The 17452-nt window shown below is 38.8% G+C and overlaps 1 protein-coding gene across 1 annotated transcript in view; it reads left to right on the plus strand.

The window, feature by feature from the left end:
- The window catches only part of WDFY2 (WD repeat and FYVE domain containing 2), a 161069-nt gene that overhangs the window by 42659 nt on the left and 100958 nt on the right, over positions 1–17452 (plus strand). The gene's annotated exons all lie outside the window — the stretch shown is intronic.

The raw sequence follows: 17452 nt of genomic DNA on the forward strand, positions 1-17452 counted from the left end.
TCACATTACTGAAGACAACTGTAGTTGTCTAAAAAGGACAAAGATTAATTTCCATTCTTTGTGGGAGGAGAAGAGACAGGATGACCTCATAAGGACCCTTGATGCATCACAAATGCCAGTTAGATGCTTTACTCTGCACGTCATGTTGAACTGAATGAAATTTTCTCACTGGCACTGGCAGATTTGGAATATCTGAAAAAGTCCTTAGAAACCGATTGACCAGCATTTTAAAAATATGATCATAACTTTACAACTGAGTAGCAGAATAAATTCTTGTGGGATTTTGGCCTCTTCTGAAGATATCTTTGTGTGCTTCTTGAAACATTTCTTTCTAACTGTGATCCATTTTGGTGGGTTTAAACTGGGCATTGGCAGTTTCCTTCTGTATGACACAGGAGTTTAAGTAGATTATTTCGCAGGTCCCCTTCAACTTTGAAGTTAAAATTGACTCAAAATTTTGTTTTTTTTCTTTTCTTTTTGAGTCAGGGTTTCACTCTTTCTCTCAGCCTGGAGTGCAGTGGTACAATCATGGCTCCCCACAGCCTCAACATCCTGGGCTCAGGCAAGCCTCCTTCCTTAGCCTTGTGAGTAGTCAGGACTACTGGTATACGCTGCTGCACCTGGCTAATTTTTTGACTTTTTTTTGTAGAGATGAAGTCTTGCTATGTTGCCCACAATTGTCTTGAACTCTTGAGCTCAAGTGATCCTCCCCCCCTTGGCCTCCCAAAGTGCTAGAATTACAAGTATAAGCTACCATGCCTGGCCTAAATTTTAATTTTAAGCCGTGGAGAAGACAGTCTTGAAAGATGCCTGTAGTCAGGCTTGGTGGCTCAGCCTGTAATCCTGTGCTTTGAGAGGCTGAGGTGAGTGGATTGCCTGAGCCCGCGGATTCGAAACCCGCCTGGGCAACTTGGCGAGACCTCATCTCTACGCTAAATCTAAAATCAGCCAGGCGTGGTAGCGCATGCCTGTAGTTCCAGCTACTTGGAAGGCGAGGCGGAAGGATCACCGGAGCCCAGCAGGTCGAGGCTGCGATGGCTGGGAGCGGCCACTGCACTCCAGTCTGGGTGACAGGGTGAGACTCCAACTCTTAAAAAAAAAAAAAAGTCTGTGAAACTAGTAGATAAGTGATGCTTTCTATGTGGGAAGTCTCTCGAGCTGTTCTCTTAAAGTGAGGAAAGTTGACAGAAGGAAGTTATTGAAGCACACCAAGTGAATAGTGTGGTTTTCTCCTAGTCTGCTTTGGTCTCTAGACATTCATTTTGATAACAGTAGACTTAGGAGCGCAGCTGGTAACTGGTATTAATTAGATAGCTAAAAGAATTTGAGCTCTTTGGAAACTGATGTAGTATAACCATGGATTAGTTTTAATATTATCTTTATGAAGTCTGATACATGAAAAAAAGATATTACTTGGATCAGTCTTAAGTTTCCTAGTTTAATAGGACTTTGGGAGAGGCTCTTAATGATTACATTTTCAATGTTCCTTGCTGCAAAATGGTCTATTTGCCTATTTTTATCTTCGCTATTTAATTATAAGGGCTATAGTCAGTAATAAGTGAAATAAAGGTGTGTGAAATACTCTGAACTGTTCTGCACAAGTGTTATACTCTACAGAGAGGGTCTTCAGAGAGGGTTGTCATTAACATCATGAGCTTCCTTTTTATACAAAACTACTGTGTGTGGGGCGGAGAATTAAACGATCTCATATACAAACAAATCAGCTTAAAAAAATTCTAATTGGAAAGCAAGGAGAAAGTACCTTTGTCATTTTGCCAAGGGGTAATTGACTCCTTTCTTTTTCTTCAATAATGCTTCTCTATAACTTCTTATATACAAACACACACACACACACACACACACACACACACACACACACACCTTTTTTGGTTTATACACTTATTATATTCTTTTTTTTTTTTTTGAGTTGGAGTCTCACTCTGTTGCCCAGACGGAGTGCAGTGGCCGCTCCCAGCCACGGCAGCCTCGACCTGCTGGGCTCCGGCGATCCTTCCGCCTCAGCTTTCCAAGTAACCAGAATTACAGGCATGCGCTACCACACCTGGCTGATTTTTTGATTTATTGTAGAGATGAGGTCTCACTGCCCAGGCGGGTCTCAAACCCGCGGGCTCAGGCCATCCACTCATCTCAGCTTCCCAAAGCGCGGGATTACAGGCTGAGCCACCGAGCCCGGCACACTTATTACATTCTTATGAAAAATATGGAAGGTGCAAAAACAGTATATGAAGCAGAAGGTAAGAAAGCACCCATGATTCTACTACCTGCTGGAGCAACCTCTATTAACATGTTTCCTTGAATCCCTTTTTCTTTGATCTTAGTAAAAGTCATCATGTACATACATATGTAGTCTTATAATCCTTACAAGCCTTGTATTTGCTTCACATGATGTCCCCAGCATATTGCAGTGATAGGGTGAAGATTTGGAGTCTCAGCCATTATAGACATTGAGTGACTAAGTCAACTTGGAATTACTTGGTTTTTTGTGCTTTTGTTTAAGTCAGACCTTTTTTGTTTAAACTACTTAAGTTGAATATTCTTAGATTGTTTATAGCCCAAAGCATCTTAGAAAGCCATCTAGAGTGTATTATTTAATTCCCCTGTATAATTTCTTACTTTTACAGCATGTGAATGTAGAATTAATTTCTATAAGTGGAGGTTTCTTGGTCAAAGATTATACACTTTCTTGTTTTTGATTTCTGAGGTTTTATTTCATTTTATTTCCAGCTTATTATAAGACTTTAAAACAATTTTCATTTTAGTGGTTGTGTGTGTGTGTGTGTGTGTGTGTGTGTGGTGTTTTAGATTGGTAGGATTCCCCTTCCCCCTTTTTTTCATAAAAATGTTTGGTTCACCATAGTATTGGTTATTTCTTTCTTTATATACACTTTTTGAATAACTCTTATGCATAGCACTTCTGTATGCATTGCTTCATTTAATAACCCAGATAGATGGCTGGTATTTTGCTCTTTCACCCAGTTTATGAGGTTTCCTCTTTTGTAGGGGTATTTATACCCATTAGTGTTGACTGAATGTTTGGTCTTATCCTTGGTTTCTTGAGCTAGGTTATCAAATTACTACGCTTTCTTATTGTTGATCTTTTTCTGAGTTTTGTTTATCAACTTTTTCTCTGTTTACAATAAGGAAAACAATTTGTGATGTGGGAGTTATATGTCCAATTTTTGTTCTTCTTGTGGACACATTTAAAATATGAACTAATTTGTTTATCATTGATTTCGTGTCTGTGGAGTTCCCCTAAACCTTGTGAGCACTTCAGCACATTTTCTTTCTACCCCTCACCTTCTGAATTTTGTTGAAACAATGAGAAATATTTGTTTATACTTTTTTTTAACATTATGCTCCTTTAAGCGTCCTTTCTGAATATTTGCACTGTGATCTCAACACTGTTAAGCATGCATTATTTAGATCACTCTGACTTTATTAGCTTTATTGCTCACTGCTATTTCTTTTATATTTCTATATATCTTCTACTTTCTTGAGTTCTTTATTCTGTTTTTTTCATTGATTATATATCCTCCTTCCTTAAGAATAGTTTTCCACACAAGATAGGTGGAAGGTATATTTCTGAGTCCTATGTATTATTAATATATTTATTCTGCTTTATCATAATGATAATTATGATATTGATAATTTCTCTACTTTCGGAATTCCTTCAGAGTCCTATAAATATTGCTCTGTTGTCTCTTAACACTTAGTAAAGTAGATGAGACACCAATGTTCATCTCATTCATATTCCTTTTTATTTGTTTAATCTTGGTGGTAGTCCAGAGATGTCTATCAGACTGTTTTTTTTTCTGACATTCAAAAATTCTGGTATGCATGCATAATCTTTTATGATTATTTCTGCCAAGCTCCACGTGAATAATTTCAGTCTAAAAAAACTCATTTTAAGCTATATTTTTCCCATTATTTACTAATTTTCCTTTGCTTGACTATTATTTCTTCTTTCTTCCTGTAATTCCTCTTACACATATTTGATATTTTGGGTCTATCATTCAAGTGCTATCCTGTTTACTCATACTTTCTCATTTCTCATGATTTTCCTGTGAGTTCTGGGAGGTTTTCTTGAGCAGGCATGAGTTAGGTTTTCTGCAGTAGCCATTCTGCATTTCACTGTCTCTGTTCCTTAGGCCACCAGTTTTGCTTTTTACATTCATACTATTTCCTGTTGCTCCTTTTTTATCTTTCTTCATAATAACTTTTGTATCAATGATGCAGTGCCCTTTTGAATCTTACTGAGAATGCAAATTTTAAAATTTACAAACTTGTTTTGTTTCTTACAGTTACCCTAATTATTCAAGTTTTTCCACTTCTCCTAAAATATTGAGTCTCCCTCTCTAGTTTGCTGGCTTCTCTGTTTACTCATTTGTCAAGTGAGGTCTAGTTTGTTCAATATTGGTAACCAAAATATGCTTTGTCAGAGGTTGTATAGGCCATTCATTGTTCAGTTCTTTTCATTCCAGGCAAAAGTAGGGAAAAATTAGATTTATTGTGATCTTTATATCAGCAACTTGGAGTTCTAATATTTGCGTGTGGTAGGGTTAGAGCTGTAGGCAGCGGGAGACAGCTGCAGGGCAGACTTTGCCTTTGTTCAGGAACAGTCTCTCTTTTGTGTCTGCCTTGGCAGCTCCAGGGCTACTGGGGTAGTTTCCCTTCCCTGGAATAGCTGCCAGGTCTCCGCGTCCAGGCTGGTTCTCCAGCTCTAGTTCTCCAACCTCTAACTCCAATCCCAGAGCTGTCAGTAGGCTTGGAGAGGGGTTCCCTAGTGAACTTGACCCTGTGTATGTAGTGGAGTGATGAAGAGTTGAAGCTTGCGTCTGATTGCCATTGTGTTCCAATCCTGGTTTTGCTATTCATTAGCTCTATAACAATGGTCATCTTGTTCAACTTCTGAGCACCATTTTACGTGTGTGTATATGTATAATAATATTGAAATTTGTTAATGACTTAAGGCATCTAGTTGGGTGTCTGGCCCACAATAATTGATGAATGCAGCAGTTTTGTTGTGGATATTCCGATAACTCTGATAATTGGACTTTCTGCTCACTGTGCTCTTTGCTCACTGTGCTCTTCGCTAAACCATTCCCCTCTGACTCTTCTCAAGGGATCAGATTTGTGGATGGGACTCATGGAAAATGGCCAGTCGGTGGTGAATATTTTGTGTGGTATTAGTTGAACATTTTAACAAGAATTGATGAGGGTAGGCAATCATATGCATCATCTTAGTTCTAGACATTCATGTGTAATTCTTTAAAACCACCTGATATTTTTGGAACCAAATGAATTAATAAATAGGGCAGCACCTTTTGTTGTATAATCTATTTGTTCCCCCATTATTTGTGGTAACTTTTTAGTATGCTAATTATATATGTACTTTGATCTGTTTCTGGACTTTTCGTTCTGTTCAATTGGTCATTCTGTTTAATCTGGTACAGTACCACATTATTTTAGTCTTTAGTGGTAGGAGAGAATAGTTGTTAAGAGCATAGGATTTAGAGTCAGGCTGCCTGGGTTTGATTTCTGGCTCCTTAAATTAATTTCTCAGAGGTTACTTGAAACCTCTCTGCCTCAGGTCATCATGTCTAAAATGGACTTGGTGATAGTGCCAATTTAAGGAACCGTTGTAAAGATTAATCCAAATAATTCTCTTAAAGTCATTAAAACTGAGCTTGACTCCGTAAATAAATAAACATTAGTTATTATTATTACATTTTAATCTATACATTTTAATATTTTATATGCAATTCATATAATTTTGATATGTGCCACAGGCTTTTTCATTTTTGAGTCCAGCTTCCAATACTGGAAATAAAAAAACTAAAGATTCTCTTTCTCCTTCATGATCTTTCTACCTTATTTCCAAGCAGAGACTATTACAAGGTGTTAACATCACCAAGAGCTTGTCATGTAATCTTGCAAAACCCTGGAGGTGTGCTTTTAGAAATAGTAGATGAAAGTCTGATGCTGTGGGTTCTGTGGATCAGGACCCCATTTTTACCCTTTTTGTGTTCCTACTACTAGTCCTGGTTCGAGGTAAGTACTTAAGATATGCGTATCAAAATGAGGGAAATGTAGTACTTTAGCTTTCTAATAAACAAAGATTTTAAAATATATCATTAGTGTAGGTAAGAATCAACTAAGCTTTTTTAGATTTACAATAACCTGTTAGCACTTTAAGATTGGAAAAGGCTAGGGTTGTTTTTTTTTTTCTCATATATTCAGAACCGAGAAATTAGTAGAGCAAGGAGGACTTTTTGCTGAAAACATTTATGTACTGATCAAAGCAATTGGGTGTTACAATTGGGGTAAGTGGATCTTATCCAAAGATCCAAGTTAGAGGAGAGGAAAGGGGGGAGTATAGAGTTCCCCCATGAGGAAGCCCTAAGCCTTTCAAATGGCAAGAGCTGAGAGAGAAATTATGAAGTGATTATCATTTTCCATGCCAGCCTGTGAAGAACAGCAGCTTTGTGTAATTCAGAGACATGCACCGAGCAGCATGTTTTTTGTCTCTGTACCTCGAGGCATAAATGAGAAGTGATCAAATCCAGATCTAACTAATGCACTGTGTAAGGTGCTCTGAATGCCTCTAAGTCATTTTCCTTGACTTTCTGTCTTCTGTTTTCTAAACAGGGAAAACTTTTCCCCAGACTTCCTCCATTTCACCATTTGTTCTCCAGGTCTGATTTATTCCTCTCTCTGAGCATGGTGAGGCTTAGGCTTTAGAGTCAGACTGCTTAGGAGTGACTCTTGGCTGTTCCTCTCTCTGGCTTGGCCACCGCAAGCAGTTTAGCTTTTTTTTTTTTTTTTGAGTTGGAGTCTCACTCTGTCACCCAGGCTGGAGTGCAGTGGCACGCTTATAGCCACCACAGCCTCGATCTGCTGAGCTCAAGTGATCCTTTTACCTCAGCCTTCCAAGTAGCTGGAACTATATGTGCACCACCATGCCCAGCTCATTTTTTGATTTATTGTAGAGACAAGTCTTACCAAGCTGCCCAGGCTGATCTCAAACCCCTGGTTTCAGGCAGTCCTCTCACTTCTGTCTCCCACAGTGCTGGGACCACAAGCATGCCTGGCCCCGCACTTCTAAAAGGGTTAGAAGTGAAAACAGGATCTCCCTCCCTCCCTGAACTTTAGTGAGGAGTAAATGTTATAAAGCAAGTAAAGCATAATGTGACTTAAAATAATAAATGCTCATTATGTTGTTACTATTCCTTCTACGATTATTATTTAGTTTTTTCATCTAATAGAAGGTGAGGTGGCAGCTTTACTCTAACCATGCCATCACTTCCCATTTCTCTTCTGGTGTCCTCATATCTGAGCAGTGCCAAAGTATAACTCCCTTTCAGACTACGGAAGTGCCTATGTATACTTTAATCTGGCATGACTCTCTTACCAGAAGTGTCATCATCTTTTTTTATAATATGCTGGATGCAAACTTTGTCTTCTTTTGTATATATCAGGAAGCCCAACAATGCTCTGTTATGCAGTTGGTGGTATTTCTTCAAAGATTTTGGCTTTTGCTGGATTTTATTCATTTTTAAGTCAGTGAGTCAGCTTCAGCTACCTTTGTAACCCATACTCATATTTGCACACGTGGAATTCACACACTGGCACACCCACTGATTTGTAAACATGTTTTAGGCTAAAAATTTTCCTATTTCACAACTATCTTAGTTATCTTGGCCATGGCTAATTGGTTATTATCAGAATACACCTTTAGGCCATGATCAGTATAACTTGGGAGGTGCTAATCATAGCAGAAAGGGCAAAGAGGAAACTGACCTTGACCCATTTAGACAGAATGGAAAGCAGCCAGTCCTTTGGCTTTGTGATAAGAAAGGTCTTTTTAATCATGGAAAGCAAAATCACTGCAGCAATTACCCGGGGGTAAGTTAATTGAAAGTACTCACAAGACTTCACAAAGTATATTTACCCAAGACTTTAATAAAGACAAAGGATACAATACAGCAAGGAAAAGAAAACCCAGGCAAACATCCAGGAGGTCTGGGATATTCCAGTTCTCTCCAATTTGACAGAATATTCTTTGTCTTTGGATTGGGAGCCATCTATATACATGTGAGATAGCTTGGCCTAGGCACATAGGCCAGTGGAACAGAATGAGTCCAGAAAGAGACCCACATATATGTGGTCAGTTGGTTTTTGACAAAAGTGTAAAGGCAACTCAGTGGAGAAAGAATAGTCTTTTCAGCAGATGGTACTGGAACGATTGGATATCCACATGTGAAAAAATGACCTTTGGTCCATCCCTCAGACCCCATACAAAAATGAACATAAAGCATCACAATGAACATAAAGCCATAAAACTTCTAGGAAGTCACAAAATACTTGTGACTAGTCTCTATATCTTAACATGATCCCCTGGTTATTATGCACATTAAATTTTGAAAATATCCTCCCTCCCCTATAAGATGAATATTGAAGGATGTACTAGTTGTACAGGTGACATCGGGGGGTGGGAGAGGAACAGATGCTTCAGCAGAAGGCCAGCATGGGCAGGGACAGTAAGTTATGGTGAATCAGGACAGTGGTTTCACTGAACAAGTTTATGCAAATGTTCTTACCAGTGTGCAGTGAAATTACAAAAAAAAAAAAAAGGAATGCAACGAGCTTTTTATTTCTAAAATTTATTGAAGTTTTAAAATTGTAAGTTTTTCTTCTTAACTTTCTGTAAAATGGAAATGCTTATAAAATGTAGGTGTTATTTTTGTTTGAAATCATTTTTCTTGGCAAATAAAAAGTTGGCAACCCTGTACTTAACTCACCATCCTTTTAGTTGTTTTTTCCTGACCTATGAAATCCCAAATTTTGGCAGCTACTGGGTTAGAGAACTAAGAGTGGTTTAGTAGAGGGCATAGGGCCAGCCTTGGGCTACTGGGATCGGGTGTGGTGGGCAGGACCAGAGAAGCAGACAGAAGTCAGATGCTGGAGGGCCTGGTAGGCCATGGAGTTGGACTTGATTCCCAGATCTTTGAAGGTTGAGACATAATTATGTTTGAGTTTTAGAAAGATGATTTCAGTGACTGGGTGAAGAGGTCAGAGAAGGATGAAGTAGGAGTGAAGAAACCAGCTAGGAGGCTGTCCAGGGTATTAGTGAGAGTGTTAACTAAGGAAGTGTAAATAGCAGAGAGAGCAGATTTTAGTTTTATTAAGGAGGAAGAATTGACAGGGCTTAAGCAACCTACTGGGTAGAAGAGGTAACTTCATATTAGTTAAATTATGCTCTGATTTTAAATTCTGGTGAATTTAGTATGCCCAAATAAGTGCAAGTCAGTACATTTCTTAAAACTCTTAAATGGATTGATTTAAATGACTATAGAGTGATTGAGCTTCTGTGCAGTGTAGTCCCTCAAAGACAAAGAGAAACTCATTAAAATGAGATCAGAGAGTTAATCCATTTTCACACATAAGTACTCATTCATGAAAAACTACGCTGTGTGAGTCAGAAAATGCTGATTTCATTCATTTTATTACATATATAACTCCTTGGGAGAATGCTGGCTAGTAAAAATATTGGGCGCTGCTAAGCTTTCTGAACTCTTACTTTTGCAGGACTTAACTTGATCCTGATGCATATTATGGTGAGCCGTGATTTACATGTCATGCTTGCATTGCAGAATGGCCTTTGGCAGAGGGACTGTGTGGGCTCTTCATCCTTAGCTCAAAATTCTTAAACATTTCAGAATCTTTTTGCAGTTTGACGAATTCTTGAAGATAATTTAGTTACAGCGATTGTTTTTACTCCACTTTTTCCATAAAAATAAAAATAAGGATTGTCTGTTAAACAGAAGGTTCTATTTCTATGGCTTCTCTATTACATTTAGTGAGTTTACATGCATGTAAATTTTTTTGTTGGCATGGCTTAGATTTAAGGGAGGCCAAGATATAATGAATTATCTCCAGTAATAGACTTTTCTCCAACCAACATAAAGAATTCTACCATTGTACGTCCATCTCCATATTTTGATATATCAGGGAACATTGATGACAATTCTGTGGAAGCTTATGGGAAACTCTCAATGTGGTTAAAAAAGGTAATGTGACTTTGACTTATGGGATTTATTTCCATTCATAAGTATACATTATGTATCTCAAAAACCCACAGGAAGAAGGGTTGGTTATAGGAGGAGGGGATATCAGTATACTGTGGTTTTTCAAGATAAAGAGATTTTTTTCAACCATTCATTCAAAATCATCAGTGTTACCAAGCAGCATTGGAGAGGGCAGTAGCTACTGTTGTACAGTTTATTTGACTTGGCAGAGTAAAGATGTAGTATTATTGTCTTTTTGATTTTTCTGTTTTATACCTCCTTTGTATTCCTACACAGCATGTCAGATGCATTTAAAATTTGTGAGAAATGGTCTTACTTTGTAAAATAGGCTGAATTATAAGGGTTTTTATGATTCCATCTAGAAACTCAGTACTTGTCTTTTTGTCATTAAAAAAAGTAGATGGATGTTTGAAATAATGTAGGTTATTTCATATGGAGTCTGAATTATTTTATGCCAATTAGTGTTTTTCAGTAGTAAGGAGAATTTAATCTTTTAGTGAAATACATGTTTGCACTGCAGAAGTAGACATTTTTATCCACTGCGAACTTTAAAGAAGTCCATATGCTATTGTTTCCTTTATCATTGACATATGCTACCAAAATTTGTGTTTATATTGAGAATATTTGATGTGAGGCTTTAAAAAAAATTCTAGCAGGATTATTCGGATACTGTGTACCAATTTTTAAAAAAACATTTGGGAATATACCCTAGATGATTGACTTCAACTATTCCAGCTTTAAAAAGCACAACCTATTCAAGAGTGTTCATTCATTTTAGAGGCCCAGAATTTGTTTGTTATGTAAAAATAAAGGGTGTTTATCTGCTAACTATTTATTAATGCCAACAAATGATATTAAAAACAATTCAGATTGGTGGATGACCAGTGTTTAATACTGCTTGAATTAATATTCACCACTATTTTTCTATTCATAATTTCTTTGTGTTCCCAGAAGAGGCCAGTGTATATATTTACATACAGTTGTTGATATGAATCAAGAGGTCAAGATTTTTTAAAACAACTTATTGTAAACAATTTAAAATATATCAACACACAAAAATAGCAATCTATCCATTACCAGCTTCAATTATTAACCTTTGACAATCTTGTTTCACATACCTCCCCCTCATCCTTTGTTGGTTAGCAATGCTGGGATTTGACTTTAAACAAATTTTAGGTTACTATATCATTTCACCTGTTAATATTACAGTATATATCTGTAAAGGACAATGCTACAGTATATATTTATAAAGGATAACTTGTTCTGCATACCCCATGCCATTTTCACACAGAATTAAATTAATAATAATTTCTTAATATCATATGATGTGTTCAAATTTTCCTAATTTAATCATCTTCTAGTGGTTGATTTATTCAAAGCAGTAACCAATCAAGGTTCACACGCTGTATTTGATGTGACTTTCCCTACTATGTTGCTATATAACTTTTATCAAATTGTTTAATTCCTCTAGAGTCCTAGTTAGAGCTTTCACACATCAACTGGGGATGATTATACCTTTGCTTTGCTTGGGTATAAATCACCATGGAGTGATTTGTGAAAGATAAAGATAGAGGTGGGGCAGGTAAAATCGTTGGACCACGTGTTTTCTGCCTTGCTCCGTTAGTTTCATTCGTGGAAGATATTTTCCAAAACTATATTCTGCCCAACTTGGGTCCATCTTATTTGTGGAGCATTTCTAGTCAGCACTGGGGTATAAGACGTGTTATTGAAAAGTGTGTTTGCCATGTTTCTTATGAGAACATAGCAAAGAAAAGTGGCTATTATCTATTAATGCATGATTGAATTCTTTTTCTTTGATGAAGTCCACATGCATCCCTAGAGAATATTTTCTTTCTCTGATGTTCCAAGTTATCAGGAAAATAGGAGTGTAGCTGAGTTACAGTTATCATCAGTCTGATCATTTCATCTGGGAAGGGAAATAACTTTTGATCTGATCTGAGCTAATTTCTTGTCATTGATTATCTTCATTTTAGGACTGGCATTTTTCAAAATTTCTGTAAGAGTATGAGCCATTATCTCTCAACTGTTAGTCTTTCCCCATTCTCTTATTATTCTTTCCAGTTATATGTATTTTAGACCTTTTCATTCTTATCTTTTTCACTCTATCCTTCATGGTCAACCCTTAATATTTTGGATATCTTTGTCTCTGTGAATATCGTGTTCTAATATCAGGGACTGTATTAGTGGAAGACAATTTTTCCATGAATGAGGGGATGTACAGTTAAACTTCACTGCTAATCACCACCTGAGCTCCACCTCAGATCACCAGGCATTAGATTTTCTGAAAAAGTGCACAATCTAGATCCCTTGCATGCACAGTTCACAATAGTAGTCTCACTCCTATGAGAATCTAATACCACAACTGATCTGATAGGAGCATCACTCGCCTGCCGCTCACCTCCTGCTTGCTGTGCGGCCTGGTTGCTGACAGACCACGGACGGCTGCCAGTCCATGGCCCGAGGGGACCCCTGTTCTAGGTTGCTTTTCATTTATCTTTATTTTTTTTGAGTTGGGGGTCTCACTCTGTCACCCAGCCCAGAGTGCAGTGGTACGATCACAGCTCATGGCAGCTTTGATCTTCCGGGCTCAGGTGTTACTTCTGCCTCAGCCTCCTGAGTAGCAGGGGCTACAGGGTTGCGCCATTATGCCCAACTAACTTTTAAAAAAACTTTTTTGTAGATGCAAAGTCTTGCTGTTTGCTGTTGAGTCCAGGATAGTTTCAAACTCCTGGACTCAAGCAGTCCTCCCACCTCAGCCTCCCAAAGTGCTGGAATTACAGACGGGCACCACTGTGCCTGGTCATTTATTTTCTAATTTATAAATTATCTCTTCACTTGTATCTGATCTGCTTTATTTGTCCATTGAGATTTTATTTTAATAATGACATTCTCAACCAGAATGCCCCTTAAAGACCTGTTTCAAGGCCAGTCTGTGGGCAGCTGACTTTAATTGCTGCGTCTTTGGCAACTCTATGAAGACTACAGTTTTGGATAAATAGTCATTCTGTTGTGTTTCTTTTTATTTGTTGTATATTGTGATGATATATATAACATAAGACTTATCATTTAACGATTCTAAGTGTACAATTCAGTGGCATTAAGCACATTCACAGTATTGTGCAACCATCACCACTATCCATTTCTAGAATTTTTTCCTTATCCCAAACAGAAACTCTGTGTCCATTAAACAGACTCCCTATTTCCCATTCCCCAGCTCTGTTGTGTTTTTAAGATGACTACCCTGGAAGAGAGCAGTTAATCCATCTATAGATTCAGAACAGTAGCAGCCAGAGGCATCCTCTGAATCACTGCTCTTTCAGTTTACTATTTCATTAAGTTCCTACTGAGCATTTTCACATGCCTGCCACTGTAACAGGCACTAGGAATATGGCGGTGAGTAGGATGACACAGACCATGCCCTCCTGCTGTGTATGGAGCAGGATACACAATATTTGAATATACAACATTTAAATCTGTATTATTCCTCTAATGATATCCTCCTACCAATTGATATTGATGAAAACTCTCATATTGTTGAATTGTTCAGGCTGACGGTTCAAGGCTTGTACTCAACATTGCTCTTGCCTGTGAGGGACTCTGGCTGAGGACTAGATGACCTTTCTGATGGCAATAGTTAAGACCTTGTTCCAGCCTCTTATATCTCTGGCACATTGTTGATCCTAGTGCTTCCTTAGAGGTTCCTCCTCATCAGTGTGTGGACAGTGTTCACTTTTCTCTTCACTTTACATCCTGTTCTTTCTTCTTTCTTTTCTGTATTTATATGACCTTTTTAAAAAGCAGCTCCTCTATGCTAAGTACTGTGTGAACAAAATTAAAAATATTGTGAGCATTTAAAAATCAAAGATAAAAATATTCAAAGATAAAATTTTTTTTAAGTCCTCAAAGAATTCATTGTGTCATGGGAAGGACTTGCTAACGAGCATTGATGACTAATGTGGCATGTCCTAACGTAGGCCTGTGCAAGGTACAGTGTGATCCTGGTGCTTAGTTTTGCCTGGGGAGTCCTGAAGGTTTCAGAGGGGAGTAATGCTTATAAGGGAAAGTGGATATGCATATGGCACTGGTGAGAGACAGAGTGAGTCTGGAAAGTGTTAAACCCACAACTATGCACCCACAGGAAACTGTGCTCAAGCATTAGCCACTAAGAATTAAATTACGAAGGAAACAAAACATACAGAAGCAAGTATACAATGCAAGGACACTATTTGCAGATACAGAAAAACTTCAGAAGTAAGGCCTTAGGGGCTTCATTCAATTTCTTCTCTCAGTGCTCTTACTACTGACTGATAAACACAGTAATTTCCAGGTATTTTGTGTTTGTAATTTCTCACCTGGTGTATTGAGCCATTTGATCTTAATGTTGAATCTTCATTTTATAGATGTTTAAAAACACTGAAAATATTGTCACTTGACTATGGTTTTTAAAATTCTAAATTGTGAAGGATTTTGCACCTTTGGATTAAGAGAAATGACCCAGCTGGTTCTAGTGCCGAGTGGAGACGGCTGTGACAAGCACACTTCGCTGAGACACATGACTGTGAATGACTGAAGACTGAATGTTTTGAAGCAAGGAAGGCCACTGAAGGCCCAAGGTGTTGAAATACAAAACAGCCACACCTCTTCTCTAGCTGTTGATTGCTGGGTTGCTACAGCTAGGAGAAAAAATCCAGGTGTCTGTGATTCAGCAAAGTTGTTTAGGTCCATTGCAGCAGGGTCCCTAATGTGAGGGGCTGCACTGCTTGGCAGAGGGAACTGAGGCTGGACAGCACCCAGCTTGAGCCCCTGTGGTTGCAACCTCTACTGCCGTAGTTCACTCGCAGTTTCCACACAGTAGCTTCTGTCTATCATGGAGAAACCCTGGATACAAAGAGATACATGGTGCATTGTAGAAGACTGGGTATTAGTTTATTTACTATATGTGATCAGAATACATTTGCTGGGAACCTCTCAGGGTGTTCTTATTACAAATAATCGGAGAAATTTAATAATCATAAAGGAATAAGCTTTTTTAAAAATCTTTCAGTTGTTTTCTATGTTCCTGTGTTTTCCAAGAATCTCTGCAACATTCTCTGCATCAGAAGCCTTCCACTCCCCCCAACAAGTGACTGTAAAAACTACCAAAAGACATTGACAACTTCCTGTTGCTCAAAGTTTTTCTATTACTTTGCAAATCGCCAGAGGCTGCCTTCCTTCTGTTTGTATTGCTGCTGCAGTGTGTGATCTAGTAGAAAAATATTCCTTGGAAATTCAGGGTCTTCAAAACACAGTGGGATTCACTTCCCCTACCCCCTACCCCAAGTTACTTCAGTGGTGGCAAAAATAACAATTGTCCCCTGGGAAATGAAACTCATTGCTATGGTAACTAATGAAGGTTGCATCATTCTAGGGCACATTTTAAAAAGCCTGGATTTCAACATGGGTGGACGCCCCGTCTTATTTTATTCAGTAGCTTAGCAACCTGTGGTAACTGTTTGTTGCCACCCCCAACCTTCTCTTTTCTCTCAGAAAAGTGACCTATATAGATAGTATTTTATCGTAGGCATGTTTCCACTGTGAATTTGGTTCAGTTCTTAGGTATGAGTATGATGACCTTATTTTCTGGACCAAAATTCAGGACACACTCTGTATCTGGGAAGTAAAGAAAGATTTTCTTCCACCTCTTGGCTGGCCCACTCTAAAGTCTCTGCAGATGTTTTTCTTTTCTACATCTCTTAATACTGGTGTTGTTTAGGGGTTTGTCTTTGTTGTTGGTCCTGTTTTCTTCTTATTCTCTGATAGCTATTACTTATATGCTAGTGACTTCCAAATCTTAATTTGGAAATCCAGGTTGACCACCCTGCAAAAGCCCTAACTGAATTGTCCCCACACTCAGCCTATTCAAGATGAACTCCATAAAAAACACATATTGCTGAATGGCACCACCATTCACGTGGCACCCCACATCCAGGCAGCCCCCAGCACTGACGCTTGTGCTTTCTGAATACTCTCAAGACTGTCCTCGTCTCTCTTTTTGTCTGGTTTACTGCCCACCTTTTCTAAACTAGTTACTTCAGGGTAGCCAGACCTTTTCCAGGCTTCCCCCAACAAACAAAAACAAGTGTGGCTTTGTGCCGGCTCCTTATCTGCAGCCCTCAGTGGCCTTCTGCCTGCTCCTTTGTCCCAGCTTGTTTCTCACTCTCACCTCCCTGCTCCTCTACCAGGAGCATGCTCCCTCTTCCTGTCCACTTGCTGCTGCCAAACGCCTGTTCATCCTGCACTGCAGACACCCTCATCTCTGAGAAGCTTTGTGTGACACCACCTCAGCCTGGGCTCATCAGTCACACTTAGATGCCCCTGCATGCTCCTATGACCTTAGCTCTTACCTTGCTGTGTTGGAATGTCTGTGACTGGTCTCCTCCAGTAGATTGTGTTTCCTGACAACAGAGGTAGCACTGTTTGTCTTTGTGGTTTCAGTGAGTTTCACATACTAGTACCTAGTAGGTGTTTAATACATGTTTGTCAACTGAATTAATGAATCGGTTAATCAATAAATGTGTTAAGTGTGCTTGTGGGACAGTGGGGGAGAATTCCTAACTTCTAAATTTTGATAGTCTTGGAAAATCCAAGTTGTTCCAGTCCCTGTTGGTCATTATCTCTATTTAGCAGACTCCTAAAGATTGCTAGATTGCAGAACAAGGGGTATATTTTCCAGGCTAGGATAGCGGAGAATGGACCTGGTGTAGTGCTTGACCATATACCTTTGGCCCTTCATACCTGTGGCTTCCACATCCTTGGATTCAACCAACCTCCGTGGAAAATAATTTGATGGGGTGATAAAAGATGGTTGTATCCATCTGAACATGAACAGACTTTTCCCCCTATCATTATTTCCTAAACAATACAGTGTAACTAATTACATGGCATTTATATTGTTTTAGGCATTATAAAAAATCTAGAGGCCAGGCTCAGTGGCTCAGCCTGTAATCCCAGTGCTTTGGGAGGGCCGAGGAGAGTGGATTGCCTGAGCCCGCAGGTTCGAGACCCGCCTGGGCAACTTGGTGAGACCTCATCTCTACAATAAATCAAAAATTAGCCTGGCATGGTGGCGCTTGCCTGTAGTTCCGGCTACTTGGAAGACTGAGGCGGAAGGATTGCCGGAGCCCAGCAGGTCAAGGCTGCAGTGGCCGGGAGCGGTCACTGCCCTCCAGTCTGGGCGAGGGAGTGAGACTCCAACTCAAAAAATAAATAAATAAAATAAAACAAGAAAGTCAGTCACAAACTAAAAAATGTAGGATCTCTAAGAAGGAGCAGTGTGACTCCCT

This window comes from Carlito syrichta, unplaced genomic scaffold (assembly GCF_000164805.1).
Source record: "Carlito syrichta isolate Samal-C Ts95f unplaced genomic scaffold, Tarsius_syrichta-2.0.1 Scaffold308842, whole genome shotgun sequence".
Taxonomy (NCBI): domain Eukaryota; kingdom Metazoa; phylum Chordata; class Mammalia; order Primates; family Tarsiidae; genus Carlito; species Carlito syrichta.